General features: G+C 38.1%; 1 pseudogene; it reads left to right on the plus strand.

Annotated features, from left to right (window-relative positions):
- Positions 1-14,571: 14,571 nt before the first annotated feature.
- On the plus strand, positions 14,572-14,689 carry LOC117240476 (annotated as a pseudogene).
- The last annotated feature ends 252 nt before the right edge of the window (positions 14,690-14,941 follow it).

The following is a 14,941-nucleotide window of genomic DNA, read 5'->3' on the forward strand; positions in this document are numbered from 1 at the left end:
CTAAAACAAAAGGGCGTCGTTAGAAGTCGTACCAACTTCGCATGTAGGAACTAGTGATCATACCAACATGACATTTATCTCAACAGATTAAACAGTACTGAACTCTATGATGATGCGCTAGCATGATATAATGTCGACGATGAGGTAGCGTTGTTTGCTGATTGGTTATACTTCAGGACTACATGTGGGACCTCTGTACGATCGCTGGTTAAATCGGTCACTTTGCGATATGCTTATGAAATCTAAACGTAATTCTTTTGTTAACATTTTCATAATTATACTTCAATTTTAGGATTAATTAAACAAATATTTAATAATTATTTTAATATCGATTACTATATATAACGATTATTATAATGCGAAATTTTATGTGTAAATAGTATGTTAAAATATGTAAATGTATATAAAATAAAATATATAAATGTGTGCATATGCAAAATATATTACATGTGTGTGTACCTACATTTAAAACACGTAACAGTTATACAATATTCTAGATTACGAATTTGGATTTATCGTTCATTATGTTCTTTCATTACAATTTAGTTGTCAGTTGCAAATCGATTCATAAGTTTCATAAGGGAAGGATCTTTTTATTGCAAATAGACTAATGGAAAGTTTTTCTCTAAAATCAATTGCAAATAATAATTTTGAATAAAAACGGAAGAAGAAATGTCTTTCCTAAAGGAAGAAAAATGAATAAGGTATGAAAATCTAATAGCTGATAAAATTTTATTCGTTATTCCTTATTGACTGTCGATATTAGACCTTGATATTTCGTGTCAGGTATCCCTATCTCTGACATTCAATAAGAAAGGAGAACGTTTGTTTAGAACCTTACGTCCTCGAGAATGTTTCTAGTCCTATAACAAACAGTTTTTCTAAACAAAATCTTATTTTTAAAATTACATATTTACATACATTATATTTAAAAGTCTCGCTCTGACAAAATAATATTATTATACAGATGTATAGCATTACAAATTAGAAACAGAAAAGACATGTACCTCTGTAGCTCATAACTTTCTTTGACGAAAATTTATTCCTATTCTAATTATAAAGTTTTTAGTAATAATAATAACAAAATAATGACTCGATGATTGAGTACATATTAACAAAAATACCCGTATCTGAAATGTTTATTATTTTGAAACTTAGTGAGGTACAATTATTTCATAAAGTTTATTATTCTCGCTTTGTTTCGTGCAAAATCAATAATTATATCTTCGTAATTTCAATTTTCACATAACGTATTCAAATTAAATAATCAATTAGATAGTCTGCCCTGAGACATAGTAGTATGTATATAATTTTTAATTAATTTTAATCTAGAGAAAGCACGCCCTGCAGAAGCGATTGGAATAATTAGTAATATTCTTAAAGTAACATGAAATTGGAAAATAAATCCTTAATTTTATGTGTCATATTCGAACATTGCATTGCTGTTATATACAACAAATTTTTACTGTATATGTCACAAAATATTTTTATTTCATTAAGCATATCGCTTCTATCTACATTTCGATGATTTTCATTTTCTAAAATAATGTCCAAATTCATACGGTGTTTAATCGGTTCTTCTGCTTTCATATTTTTTAGTATTGTTATGTTATATAGAAATCTGAATGGTACAGACTCATGCTCAATGCTCAATTTGCATGAACCTTTCTCCGATTGAAAATATTCTCTGATCAGTCATAACTAAAAAGTGCTTTTTGAAAAAGATAACTTCGGTGTTATGCGAACGTGTATCTCCGCTTCATAGGCATAACAAATTTTCGTTTTCTTAATACGACGTCTTAAAAATTTAATGAAATGTCATTATTAGAGCAGGTGAACCTGTCGAAGAGCTACTTGCTCATCGATTTCGATGCCCTTGAAATATATCGTGAGATCATGATTCTGAACAACATTTTCTTATAGATACGAATGCTCGGTCTTAGTTTTCGTTATATTCATGCAAAAGTATGTTTGGTATCATAAACATATAAATCCTTTTTTATATTTTATATAAAATTAAGAGAATAATGTTTGACATCTTATCTATAAATAAAATAGTAGACGGTATTATTTCTTCTTCTAATGTCAACCAGCAATTTTCTCTTAATGTCCCTTTAAGATGTCTTAGAACCAACAATTTATTCTACACCGGTCAACACATATTGCTTTAATCGTGAGCTAAATCATGCTAACTCCTTTTGTTCGAAGATAGATCAACTTTGGCAAATCACAGTCTCCTTAAAACACTTGCTGGAACGTTTATTTTAATTTATTTGTATGCTTGTATCTATATTTAATATATATATTATTTCGAGCATATATATGTCGCGTTCACATTATGATTAGGGTTAGGTGAGTGTAACGAATCTTCATTTGGATTAATCATTGTTGTTATGTAATAGAGAAGATATTTACTAGTGCAAATATGATTATTACAGAATTTGACAAGTAGCCGTAGTAATTAGATACTCGAGATGCTAATGACGATGATGTGAGATCGGACGAGAACGAGTGCACTCAACGTAGTATGAGAGTTGGCTGAAGTAAGTAGTTTTGTTACTTGCTCTTAATATTCAAGAAAAAAAGAATATTAAAAAAACAGATGTATGTAAAAATGAGAATGATACAATGTATGGCAATAGTCGCGTAGTACTAAAATATTTCTTTTTTTCGATGCTTATATTATAGATTATTAAAAATAGATTATTAAGGAAAGCAAAAAAAAAATTGTAAAAATGAAAAAACCAATACCACACGGAGTTCCCAAACGGTGAACCATCCAAGTACCATTCGTGCCTAGCGTTGCTTAACTTTCGTGATCAAACGAAAACGAGTGCTTTTTTAATTTTAATTATAACGTTTATTGCCCAAAGAAATACATATTTTGTATATAAGGCCGAAAATTTTTACTATATCGAATGCTTTTTCAAGGCAGGCGGCTACTCGTTGCTTTGCATTGGGAGCCCACCAGATGTCTGACGTTAGTTTATTTATTGCGTACAGTGTGGAATGTTTGTGTCGGAAGCCGATATGATTGTGTTGGATTACGTTGTTTTTTGTGCGGAAGGAAACTAGGGGGTTGTTTATGACTATTTCGAATACTTAGCTTATGTTGGATAGGAGGGGTCGCAGGTTTGATTTTGTCTTTGTTTCCGCGTCTTCTTTTTTTATTTTGCACTTGCCTGGTCAATGCGACTCAATATATTTCACGCGCCGATAATTAAGGTTACAGTTTTGTGAGATATGACATAACAGTTGGCATTTGTGGCATTGCGTCATGTAATTTTTTCTGGTTTTTCCCCATTTTACCCTAAAGTAATTCAGACGGCTAATTTTTGGTAAGTTACTAATATTGCTATGAGAGAATACTTGGACTATGTATATTGGGAGCAGTACGTTGTTATCTATTGATTTTTTATTGAGATGCGTGAAACTTTTTTTAATTGGACGTCGGACATCTATAATGCTTGCAACTCTACGAGTATTTCTATCTCAGAGATTTATTATTTACATATGTATAGAGGAATATATATAGGTACTGAATTAAACCATAGATAAACATATGATAATGAGTGGACTTGTGGAAAAAAATTACTTCCTCTTCGATTTCGATGGGTTTTGAATATATTATCCGAATATATTATTATATTGAATATATTAGTATCCGAGATATTCGCAAATAACTGTCGATAGTACTATAGTGTAGTCAGCCTATAGTTGTGTGCTGAGGCAGCGTATGGGTCAGTATTGGTTGCCCAAGTCCACCACAAATCTATCTCTTATCTTCTGTTTATAGTATATATAAACGAGAATTGGGCTAACTCAATGTCCCGTGCATAACTGCATAGGTTGTAAGAAATGTCTATTGTAAACCAATTAAATGTAAATGTCATCAATGTATTGCGTTAGGGTTAGTCTTTTTAATAGCTTGCTTGAAATAAAAACAAGTTAATTATACAAATACTGAACGAATTGATAATTGATATTATTTTTCGAAATAGAACAATTATTATTTTATGCTAATCATTTCGCGTGTAACCTACGAGTGCACTCAAATTTTTCACTCTTAACTCCTTTCTAACCTCATCTTTTGTAATTATTGCGGCTTATTTACGGTGTATTTACATGCGTGTAGTATTCGCTGGATAAACACTTCTCAAGCTTGTCGAAGGCGCGGCCCCTTTCCCCCACAGTAGTTACATGATAATAATTTTATTTGCACTAAAGTTCGTCGATTCGCGGATAAATATATCGCAAACTAAATTGAGAATGCGATAATCACGAGACTATCAATTTATATTATTTTAAATATAATTATTTTATACGTCTTTCAAATTTATTTGTGAAATTAGAAGTATTTTGAAAAATAAAGAACAAAATAAAGGATTCTGTTACATTGAACCACTTAATTGAGCTTAATCACTAAATAAGTTCGGATTATCCTTTTCTCTTTCTTGCTTCAGTTTTTCCTCGGTCCTGTCGTTTTCGACGAACTGATCGATCGTCATAATGACATTAACAAATTAATATCTTATTCGACAATGATAACGGATTTACTTTCATTAGAAAATCGATTGACTGTGTTTACAATCAGAGCATGAGCATTTTCTTTGGCCTGATTGGTTACAAATCTACCAATGTGAAATTCACCATGAAGCATGAAGATAAATTTGCATTTAATTTCATCGTTTGAAAAAAATTGTCTTTTGAACGACGCATTTTCACCTTACGAAAAAGCTTTGTTGCTTTTGTACAAGAAGAACTGTTTTCATCGGAATGGTTATCCGAAAGAATAATTTGAAAAAACACTCTGTATAATATAAATGTGTATATCTGTACTATATGCGAATTTACCGCTAATCTACATCGACCCATTAGCACCTATTCTATGGTCATAACTGACCATATACCAGATCAGTGCTTTTCTATTCTTCGAACGAATTTCTGGTTTTTACGAACATTCATAGTAAACTTGTTTTATGTAGCGATAGTTTATTTTTTGGTAATTGTTCACTGGTAGAATGTCTACAATGAGTCAGTACATTTTCTTCCTTTTGAGTCTGATTTGCTCGATTTCTTTATTTATGTGTTGTTTCCAAACAAATTTGTCTGGATGTAGATGGTCCGGGCAAAGACCTGATTATCTAACTGTTTTGATTTGCTGTATGATGTGGTGGTTGAGAATAATAAGACATGTGGCACCTTTCCTTAATGTGAATATAGTGAGGTTGCATTTACCCGTATTTTCAGTTTATTTCTATCTATTTGGCCGCTCCTCGAGTATTTCGACGTGAGTTTGTAGCTGTAGCTACATTAGAGTAGGTTCTAATTTATTTTATATAGTGTCGTACAGTGACAACTATCTACTTGCCAAGCCGCGTTACAAGAAAAACCCTGGGAGCACAGGAAATTACTTTGAACCCCGAGACAGTTGGGCTGATATAGTCGGCTGCCCGAAAGTTCCATTATAATATTTCCGAATTAAACATGATAGAATTTGGAAATATTGCGCTATAACGGTTTGTGAACAATATAAAGGAATACCGATAATGTGTAGGTCAAGGTGGGTGTAGGTCGTAAGATAAAGGATAGTGTAGATAAATATGACAAGGTGTATTTATAAACAAGTTATTTACTATAAATTATTTAATATGTATACAGGCCAGTCGTATTATAGCGGCGATAGTTAGAGTCAAATTATTAATTTTGGTTTTTTATCGTAGTTAATATTATGTTGGTTGTGGCCATGTTGAAGGCAAATCAGGATAGTCCTGGCCGAGGTCGGTGGTCTGGCCCTATAACAAATAATATCAACAATAATATAGCAAATAAATATCATAAACATCGATATCATTTGTAAGGGAATGCACTTTGAGTATAGTGAATTTATGTTGAACAGTTTTTGGGTACTAGATTGAAATTAGATAATAATTTTGTTACTTATGTTATAGATTTACCCGTTAATTTTAAGGAGATGCAATTGTTCAGGCGCCGTTAATTCACTGGATATGTCGTCCTTGTAGAGAAATGTTAGGTTGGCATGATCGCTAGTTACTACAAGCTAAGTTGGTACGACTTCTAACGACGCTCTTTTGTCTTAGAAGTCGACCACGTGTTAATTGACCGAGTGTATTCTGTGTGTTAAGACGTGTCTTACGAGGCGATATATTATTACAAAATATATTGGAGAAAGTCGAATCTGCGTGAATCGATTAATTAATAAACCCAAACCTATATCCTTTAACAGGTTATGGGCCCAGGGCAGTAAACTGCGGTAATAAAAGGCATTACTTTTGAGTTTTTGTGTTTTCTGAGATAATCCAAGAAGAGACCACGCCATGGTCGACCAGGAGAGAATAGGTGATGTGGACAGCGATATGAAGCCGGCCCTAAGAAAGGGGAATTACGAATATTGGAAGACAATGACGGAAACCTCGTTAATTTTCCTGGGTTGCTGGAAAGCAATAGAGCCAGGATTTACGGCAGCAGAAAGGTTGAACCCAGAGTGCATGAGGATGGACAACATGGCACGTGCGTACCTTCCCGGCATATTCGCCCCGAATATCTTGGGGAAATTAGGACTTTGAAAACAGCAAGGGATTCCTGGAAGGTGCTAGAGGACGTCCACCGGAGTCGATGGACACTGTTTTATGCATACGGGAACTGGGAACTATAGAGAAGACCCCCAACATGGATATCTCCACATACTGCGGGAGGATATACGACCTATGCGACAAGCTCTCCAACGTAGGATTAAAAATTGAAGACCATATGATGGCATGTTTCGTTTTGGCCGGCCTCGTGGCGGGTCCAAATTGTGCAATGTATATTAGAACAATAAGAATCGATAAGAGTCTAACCATGAGGATCGTGAAGTCCGATCTTCTACTTGAAGAAAAACAGATCGAAGCGACCATGGATTCATCCGAGAAGAACAACGCAATGGCGACCTGGAAACAATGGAGGCCCAAGCCTCAACAAAGCAAAGATGGCGCGAAACCAATGCACAAAGACCAAAAGGATAAGAAGTGCTACAAATGTGGAAAATGAGGCCATATGTCGTACCACTGCCAAGAGGAAAAGGGAGATAAGGAGGACCAAAACCAAGGAGACAAAAGGGAGAGAGAATCAGAAGACAAACCAAAGTCCAAGGGACTTATCTCCACGCTAACTCTATCATCTATCAGCCACATGGAAAGGGACAGGATCAGCTACCTTGACTCGGGGGCCTCAAATCACATGACTTCGGACAGGTATCGGTTCGTGGGTTTCGTGCCTGCAACTGGACAGATCAGGATTGGTAAGGTGTACCTGGAAGTCAAGGGAAAAGGAACGATCGTCGTGAAGATGACTAAGGCCTGTGGCGGGTGGAACCTGTACTTGTCGAACGTCCTGTGGGTACCTGAATTAAATGTGAATCTAATCTCAATCAGACAATTGGCAGTATGTACGAGGGATGAGGCCATCGGTACACATGATGATGGGGATGTAATATTCAATTCAAAGGCAGGAGACAATGTGTATTACCTAGAGACAATACCATCTGAAAGGCATGTAGCAAACGTTTCCGTGGAGAATGATCAGGAAAGACCTGGGAAAGATGACAACGACATTGAGGTCATTGAAGCCAAGGCATACAAAAGTATCGTATCATGGCATGAGAGATTAGGTCATCTACATGGGAATGCGATGAGGAAAATCCCTGTAAGTAGTGTGAAAGAGGACTCGAGGAAACATGAGGAACCATGCAGAGTCTGCGTGAAAGGAAAGATGACCAAAGTACCATTTCCGAGGACAGCTCACCACATGTGTCAACGCCCTTTAGAAATTGTTCACAGCGATATTAGTGGCAGAACTCAATGCAAGTGGCTGGGCGGAGGTAATTATTTTGAGACCCTTATTGATGACTTTTCTCGTTTCATGCACGTCAGAATCATCAGTAGGAAGAATGAAGTACTCAAATGTTTCAACGAGTATCAGGTGGAAGTGGAGGTTTTGCACCAATCCAAAATAAGTGCCCTCCAAACTGATAACAGGGTTGAGTACACGGGGGAAAACTTTGAGAAATATCTGAAGGAGAAAGGCATCTTACACAGAAAGACCGTTCCTAGAAACCCTGAACAAAATGGAGTTTCCGAACGAGCAAATAGGTCGAAATGTCTAGATGTTTACTCATCCAATCAGGACTCCCTGACTATCTGTGCGGGGAGGCGGTGAACACGGCATGTCACATAAGGAACCTATTTCCATTCACTGCTATCGGAGACAAGATCCCACTGGAATTATGGAAGGGTAAGGGATGTGACCTCCAAGGGGAGATTAACAGACTGAGTGTGCTTGGATGCAGAGTCTGGTATCTGAAGAGTCCAAGCGGAGGAAAATTCGAGAGCAGGGTGGATGAGGGAATATTTGTAGGATATGACAAACAGATCAAAGGTTATAGAGTTTACCTGCCGAAGATCAAGAAGGTGATAATATCCTGTCATGTCAGGTTCGTGGAGAACACGTTCCCCTACAAGAACGCTAAAGCGGAGATGAGCAATATAAAAAGTAGGTCCTCAGAATGGATATGGGATGTAGAAGCCTTTGAACTTGGAAGGGGAGTTGGCCAGACTGACGTCGAAACACAGAGTGATGGCGAAAACGACGAAGGGGAGACTGACTACTTTATGGATAATTTAACGAGTGAGAATAATCCAGTGGAGGCTGTGAGTGTACCGATTGTGCCCAGGAGGCCGGCAAGACGGCCTCCGAAACCGAAAACATGTGATAATTGTGCTCATACTGCGACCGTTTGTAAAACTCAAAACGTGTGTGTACCTGTGAATGTGTACGAAGCCCTGAGGGGGCCAGATGCTCAAAAGCGGTCTGAGGCAATAAGGAAAGAATTAGACAATCTAAAAAGAAAAGATGTGTGGGACATTGTGCAAAGACACTTAAATAAAAACGTTATAGACTGTAAGTGGGTGCTTGTGATAAAGAGAGACCCTGATAGGTATAAGGCTAGACTGGTAGCTCGGGGATTCTGGCAGAGATCTGGAGTAGATTACTCAGAAACCTTCAGTCCAATAGTGAAACGCAGAACTCTAAGAATTCTGCTTGCTCTATCTGCGGAGAATGGGTGGGTTTATGAGCACATCGATGTGGAATGTGCGTATCTCAACAGTTCTCTGGATGAGGATATATACATGGAGCAACCAGAATTTCCCAAGCCAGGGAAGGACAGAACTCAATTTGTGTGTAAACTTAAAAAGAGCCTGTATGGACTGAAACAAGCTGGGAGGATGTGGTTTAGGCACATCAATAGTATTTTAAAGGGTATGAGTCTGAACCCATGTGTGAGCGATCCATGTGTGTATGTGAATGCGTCCAAAGATTTGATTGTAGCTGTGTATGTGGATGACATTCTTGTGTTTGGGACGAAGGAGTGGATTGAAATATTCAAAGCTAGGATTAAGGACAAATTAGACGTAAGAATGCTAGGTGTAGACACTCAATTTCTATCCATCCGCCTGAGCATGCCAAACAGCACCACTGTGATATTTGATCAATCCATACAGATAGGTCAAATGCTGGATCTGTTTGACATTACTCGTGAGGTTGGGGTGGTGGGAGTGTCGACACCGCTAGCTAGAGAATGCGAGGCTGGTTTTGATATTGAACGTGATGAGCCTCTCGACAGCAAATTATATGAACAAGCTGTGGGGCACATAATGTATGTAGCTACTGTAAGTCGTCCTGATGTTGCGTGTGCAATAGGGAAACTAAGCCAAAGATGCGCGAATCCGACTGTATCCGATTGGAAAGCAGCGAAGCGGGTATTCAGATATTTACTAAAGACCAAAGACTTGAAGTTAGTATACCAAAGGACCGGGCAACCTCTGAAGGTGTTTTGCGACTCGGATTTTGCGGGTTGCACGGTAGACAGGAAATCCAGGAGCGGGTATGTGTTCATACTCGCTGGTGGTGCGATATCCTGGCTATCCAAAAAACAACCGATTATAGCTCAATCGACGTGCGAAGCGGAGTTCGTGACGATGCAGGAAGCAGCAAGGGAAACAGTGTGGATTTCCTTACTGTTAAGGGAGTTGGGCCAATTGTCATATTGCCCTCGCCCTTGCAAGATCTTCTGTGATAATATCGGAGCTATTTCATGGTCAAAGGATGAAGTAGCTGCCGAAAGTTCTAAGCACGTCCAAGTGCGTTACTTTTATATTAGATTATACGTATTATATATAGGGGATATTAGATTATACGTATATACCTAGTCCTGAGAATGACGCTGACATCCTTACCAAAGGCTTAAATAGGGTTAAGACTCAGTATTTCACCAAAGCTATGGAGCTTGTAGGAACTACGATCAAAGGGGAGTGTTGAAAAATGTTAGGTTGGCATGATCGCTAGTTACTACAAGCTAAGTTGGTACGACTTCTAACGACGCTCTTTTGTCTTAGAAGTCGACCACGTGTTAATTGACCGAGTGTATTCTGTGTGTTAAGACGTGTTGTACGAGGCGATCAAATATATTGGAGAAAATCGAATCTGCGTGAATCGATTAATTAATAAACTCAAACCTATATCCTTTAACAGCCCTAAACCAGGATATTTAAATTTTATATTATTGTATTAAATAATATTGTATTGATAGGAAGTATTTTATCGCTACAATTATGAGTTTTGATTAAATATAGCATAGTGTCGCGTCACTACGAGAAAGGAGGTCAGTCGTAAAAAGTGGCAGTAATTGTATAATAACAAAGAACAAGCCAAATATACCGGAATAACTCATCGGCTAGCGGTTGTGTCTATCAAAAACAAAAGAAATTTGAAAGATCTTAGTTTATAGGACTTGTTGACAATCAATGTCACGCGGTCGATACAATGTTTAAGTGGGCTGTGTTTAGACACACAGCATAATTTATAAAATAAACAATTCTTATATTTGATTTAAGAAATGATAGATGGTTTGCGAGCAGTATTTATTAGACAGTGGCTGAAATTCAGTTTATAATTTGAATTTAATAATTAAATATCTAACGAATGAGTGTTTAGTCTATAAAGCACGAATGGAACAGATAATAACAATCTACAGAGCGTTCGTGCTTGGCGGTTGTATTATTTTGTTTTGTTTACCTAGTGGATGGGTATTCTGTTGCGACGGCTTTAAATTTGTAGATGTAAATAATGGGATTGTTTGATATTATTATAAGGAGTGGGCGATCACGGCATGCACCCTGAGAGTTGTATAGCACTGGTAGAGTTATTCGAGTGGAGATAGTCGCTAACTATTGATAAACTGCGTAAAATGCACTTGCACTTGCACATAAATTCAATCGAGGTTGTTAGAATCACGTGGCAGGCTAAAGTATATGTCGGAGATGAAAGGTCATCGGAGCCTTCCCCTTGGTATTTCGGAAAAATTCCTTAACACCGTAATCTAGAATCTACCATAGCTGTAATTAAACAATTGTAGTCACCCAGTCCGATTGTAATTGTTCGAGATTTGTGATGATGAGCTTGGGCTCAAGGCGACAATTAGTCGCCGAACGTAGCCGCGGTCAAGGGATGAACGCTTTGTCTAACAAAGGTACGGAGTAATTCTATAGCTCTCCTTAAAAGAAATATTTGTAGCGGCACGCGACAGTAAACATTCCAACGGTTTCTGTCCCGTGGCTCACCACACGCAGATCCTATTCTCCGGGCAGGATGTTTACCAGATGCCGACGCGTCTCCACAGTACGTGATCGGCTAGCCCGAGTACCGTTATAAACACTAATATCTAGTTACCTAAAATCCTTCAACAGATAAACAGTCTTTGTCCCAGTTACAGGAAGACAGGAGAGACCTATTTTCCCACGAACGACGTCACGGATGTCGCGAGTATGTGATCATTGTGAGCTGTGTCAACTCTGTAACATTTTTGTGTGTGTCAATAAAAATAACTTCAGTGTAAAAAAATGAATAGCTTCAGTGAGGAATCCTTCCCTGTCCCAAGCCTCCGCCAAGAGGACGACTCGGGCCCAGATTCGGACTTTGACTCGACATATATGTAATTGTACAGCATAAGAACATTTATATAAATAATATAATTGTACAATAAATGTACGCAAACATTGACATTATTTATTGTTAGGGAAAAATCGACATAAATTTCCTCTATATTGTCTATTGCAATGATCAAGTTTATTTCGTTGATTGGTGGTTCATCGGCTTATTCTGTTTTTGCCGAGCACACGCGTTTTTGTGGCTCGACGGTGAACTCGACCTAGGCAGTTTTTGCATAAAAGAATGTATGTGTGTGTTTGCAGAGAATGCCTACATCAAGACAAGAGGGCTTAGTCAGCGAGTTCAAGCGGACGTCTCTCTTTACCTGGCAGTTAAATAATATTTCAATCTCCCGTAATCTTTCAATCTCCCGTAATCTTTCAATCTCCCGTAATCGTTTAATCTCCCGTAATCTTTCAATCTCCCCCTATCGTACCTACATATACTATGAACAAAATACTGTATCCGGTAGCAACCTACGCATAGGTTGCACGGACGCACAACTATAGGCAGAATTCATTCAAGCGATACCGGCAGTCTTTCGCGAATATCTCGGAAATTAAGCAAGTTCAGTCCTTGTATGGATAGGAAAAGATTTTTCAAAATATAAATTTGCACGACATACGCAAAAAACATCAAAATCGAAGTTTAGTCAGTCTTACTACAGTTTCAGTAAATAGTGAATATAGACTAATATCTACGTAACATAGTGTAATTAATATCGCAATCTCGTTATACAAACTTGAACGAACGTATAAAGTGTCAATTTTAAACGATCCTTTAGTTTTACGATTTATTCCTTTTTTCGCTAGCCGAACCGTGGACGTCAACCGACATGCCGGTGGAAGTGTCACACGCTCAAGAAAGGCCACCCGCTCAGAAACAGTAATAAAGTAGACGAAGCATCCTGCATGCCATAGCTATCGAAATAATAACAAAACAGCCCCTCCAAAGGGACTAAAACCTCCATATAAAAACCCTCCTAAATTAGCGCTCAACACATTATTCTGTTGTAACACTTTGAACCGACACTCTGTTGGATTTATACAATAAAATTTCCATCAACTTATACGAAGTCACCTGGTCATGCGATAGCGGTGAGAATAGACAGTAACCGAACGCCCACCCGTGATATATATGAATCATAGTGAGGAGGCAAAGATCCCAGTTCTTTAGTAAGTAAGTCAGTCTGTATTTTGCTACTGAAGTGTAACTTCGCTTTTTGAATAAAGTATTGTTCATTCGCCTATCTTTTTTTATATATATCGAAGATGAAAGGAAAGCCGAAGCCTTTTCTTGGAAATTTTGGGAACATCCTCTACTCTAGCCTAGATTTTATCCTAGCTGTAATTGTTCAAGATTTGTGATAGCGAGATTGGGTTCGAGGTGACAATTGGTCGCCGAACGTAGCCACGGTCACGGGATGGACGTTTTGCCTAACGGAGGTCTGGAGTGGTTGTATGGGTTTTCCGCGAAATGTGGTAGTGGCGGCATGCGGCCTCGGGAGCGGGCCTAGCCACGTGTGATGTTGCCCCAGAGGTGCCGATACAATGGGACATACATTGTATTAATAATCAAACTCGAGGTAGAAACTGCCTAGCAACGGTGTTTGGAACTTTCTCGATGCTTCCAAACGAGTATAGAAAGCAAATGCAATCGTACAGCGAGAAAAATCTCCCCGAGGCTGGCATTCGTGCGATTGTCTTGGAGAGTAACACATCGAGCATTTTCAACAATCGTATTTTTGCGTCTAAGATTAGTCTACGTTTAGTAAAGAGTTATTCCGTTGACCGTGGATTCGTTTAAACACAAAAACGTTGTTAATAGCATTCATTAAACTTATTATTCGTAAATCATACTATTCATTAAACTTACTATTCGTTAAATAAGTTTAATGAATAGTGCTAGTCTAATGAATAAGTCTAATGAATAGTTCAATGAATGCGCTATTAATAAAGGAACTTGTTTGGATTCAGAAGATGGATACACCTATTGGCAGCCACATCCACTATGCCTATGTAAGTTCGAGCAATATGACGTCTTGTACGAAGGAATCGCCACAAAAATTCAAGAAATAAAAACCAATAGCAACCCGACGCTACCGGGTTTTGCCTTTACGACTCAAGAAATACCCTTTGTGCTAACCAAAACTGGAGAACAGCCTTTGTGCGGATACACCCTGTTATCCACAGAACACCCCAAGCTCTTTTTCCTAAAAACGACTAAAGGAAATACATTTATACCCAAACGTAAAACAGCAGTCAAAAATTTGGATATATTCACATACGTTAACTCAAAATGCATTTACGTAGAAAAACTGTCAGAAGACAAATAACGGTACTCTATCAGGATATATTGACACTAAGATGCATCTCGGAAAAGAAAATAATAGAGAATGCATTCAGTCTAGCAACTATATTGCCTGATGAATTTGCGTATGCAATAACCAAAACTCCAGGACACATGGCTTTGGTCGCAGGAGAAGCAGTACACATAGTTAAATGCATTCCAGTTCAAGTGAAAGTAGGCAATGCCCTGGCCGCGCTGAGTGCACTCGTTCCCGTTAGATCACGAAAGTTAAGCAGCGCCGGGCACGGATAGTACTTGGATGGGTGATCGCCTGGGATTCCGTGTGGCGTTGGCAGAGCGCGCGGGGCCCGCCGCGCCCCCCATGCGGTGGTTGATACGGATGCCAGCGCGAAGGTTCGTTTCTCAGAGGAGATTCCTGATCAAGTGTTGGAGGCTTTCCTACGCCACCATTCCTCAGATCAAGGGGGGGGTACTTGTCCTGAAGTACTCTCATGGTGTTTAGATAGGTTTCGTGAAATGTATCCTGATGCTCCGTGTGTAGATTTTGACTTTACTTGGTAACAGTGCCTTATTTATTCATGTGTGC

This window comes from Bombus vosnesenskii, unplaced genomic scaffold, assembly GCF_011952255.1.
Source record: "Bombus vosnesenskii isolate JDL3184/JDL3185 unplaced genomic scaffold, Bvos_JDL3184-5_v1.1 scf7180000014647, whole genome shotgun sequence".
NCBI classification, from domain to species: Eukaryota; Metazoa; Arthropoda; class Insecta; order Hymenoptera; family Apidae; genus Bombus; species Bombus vosnesenskii.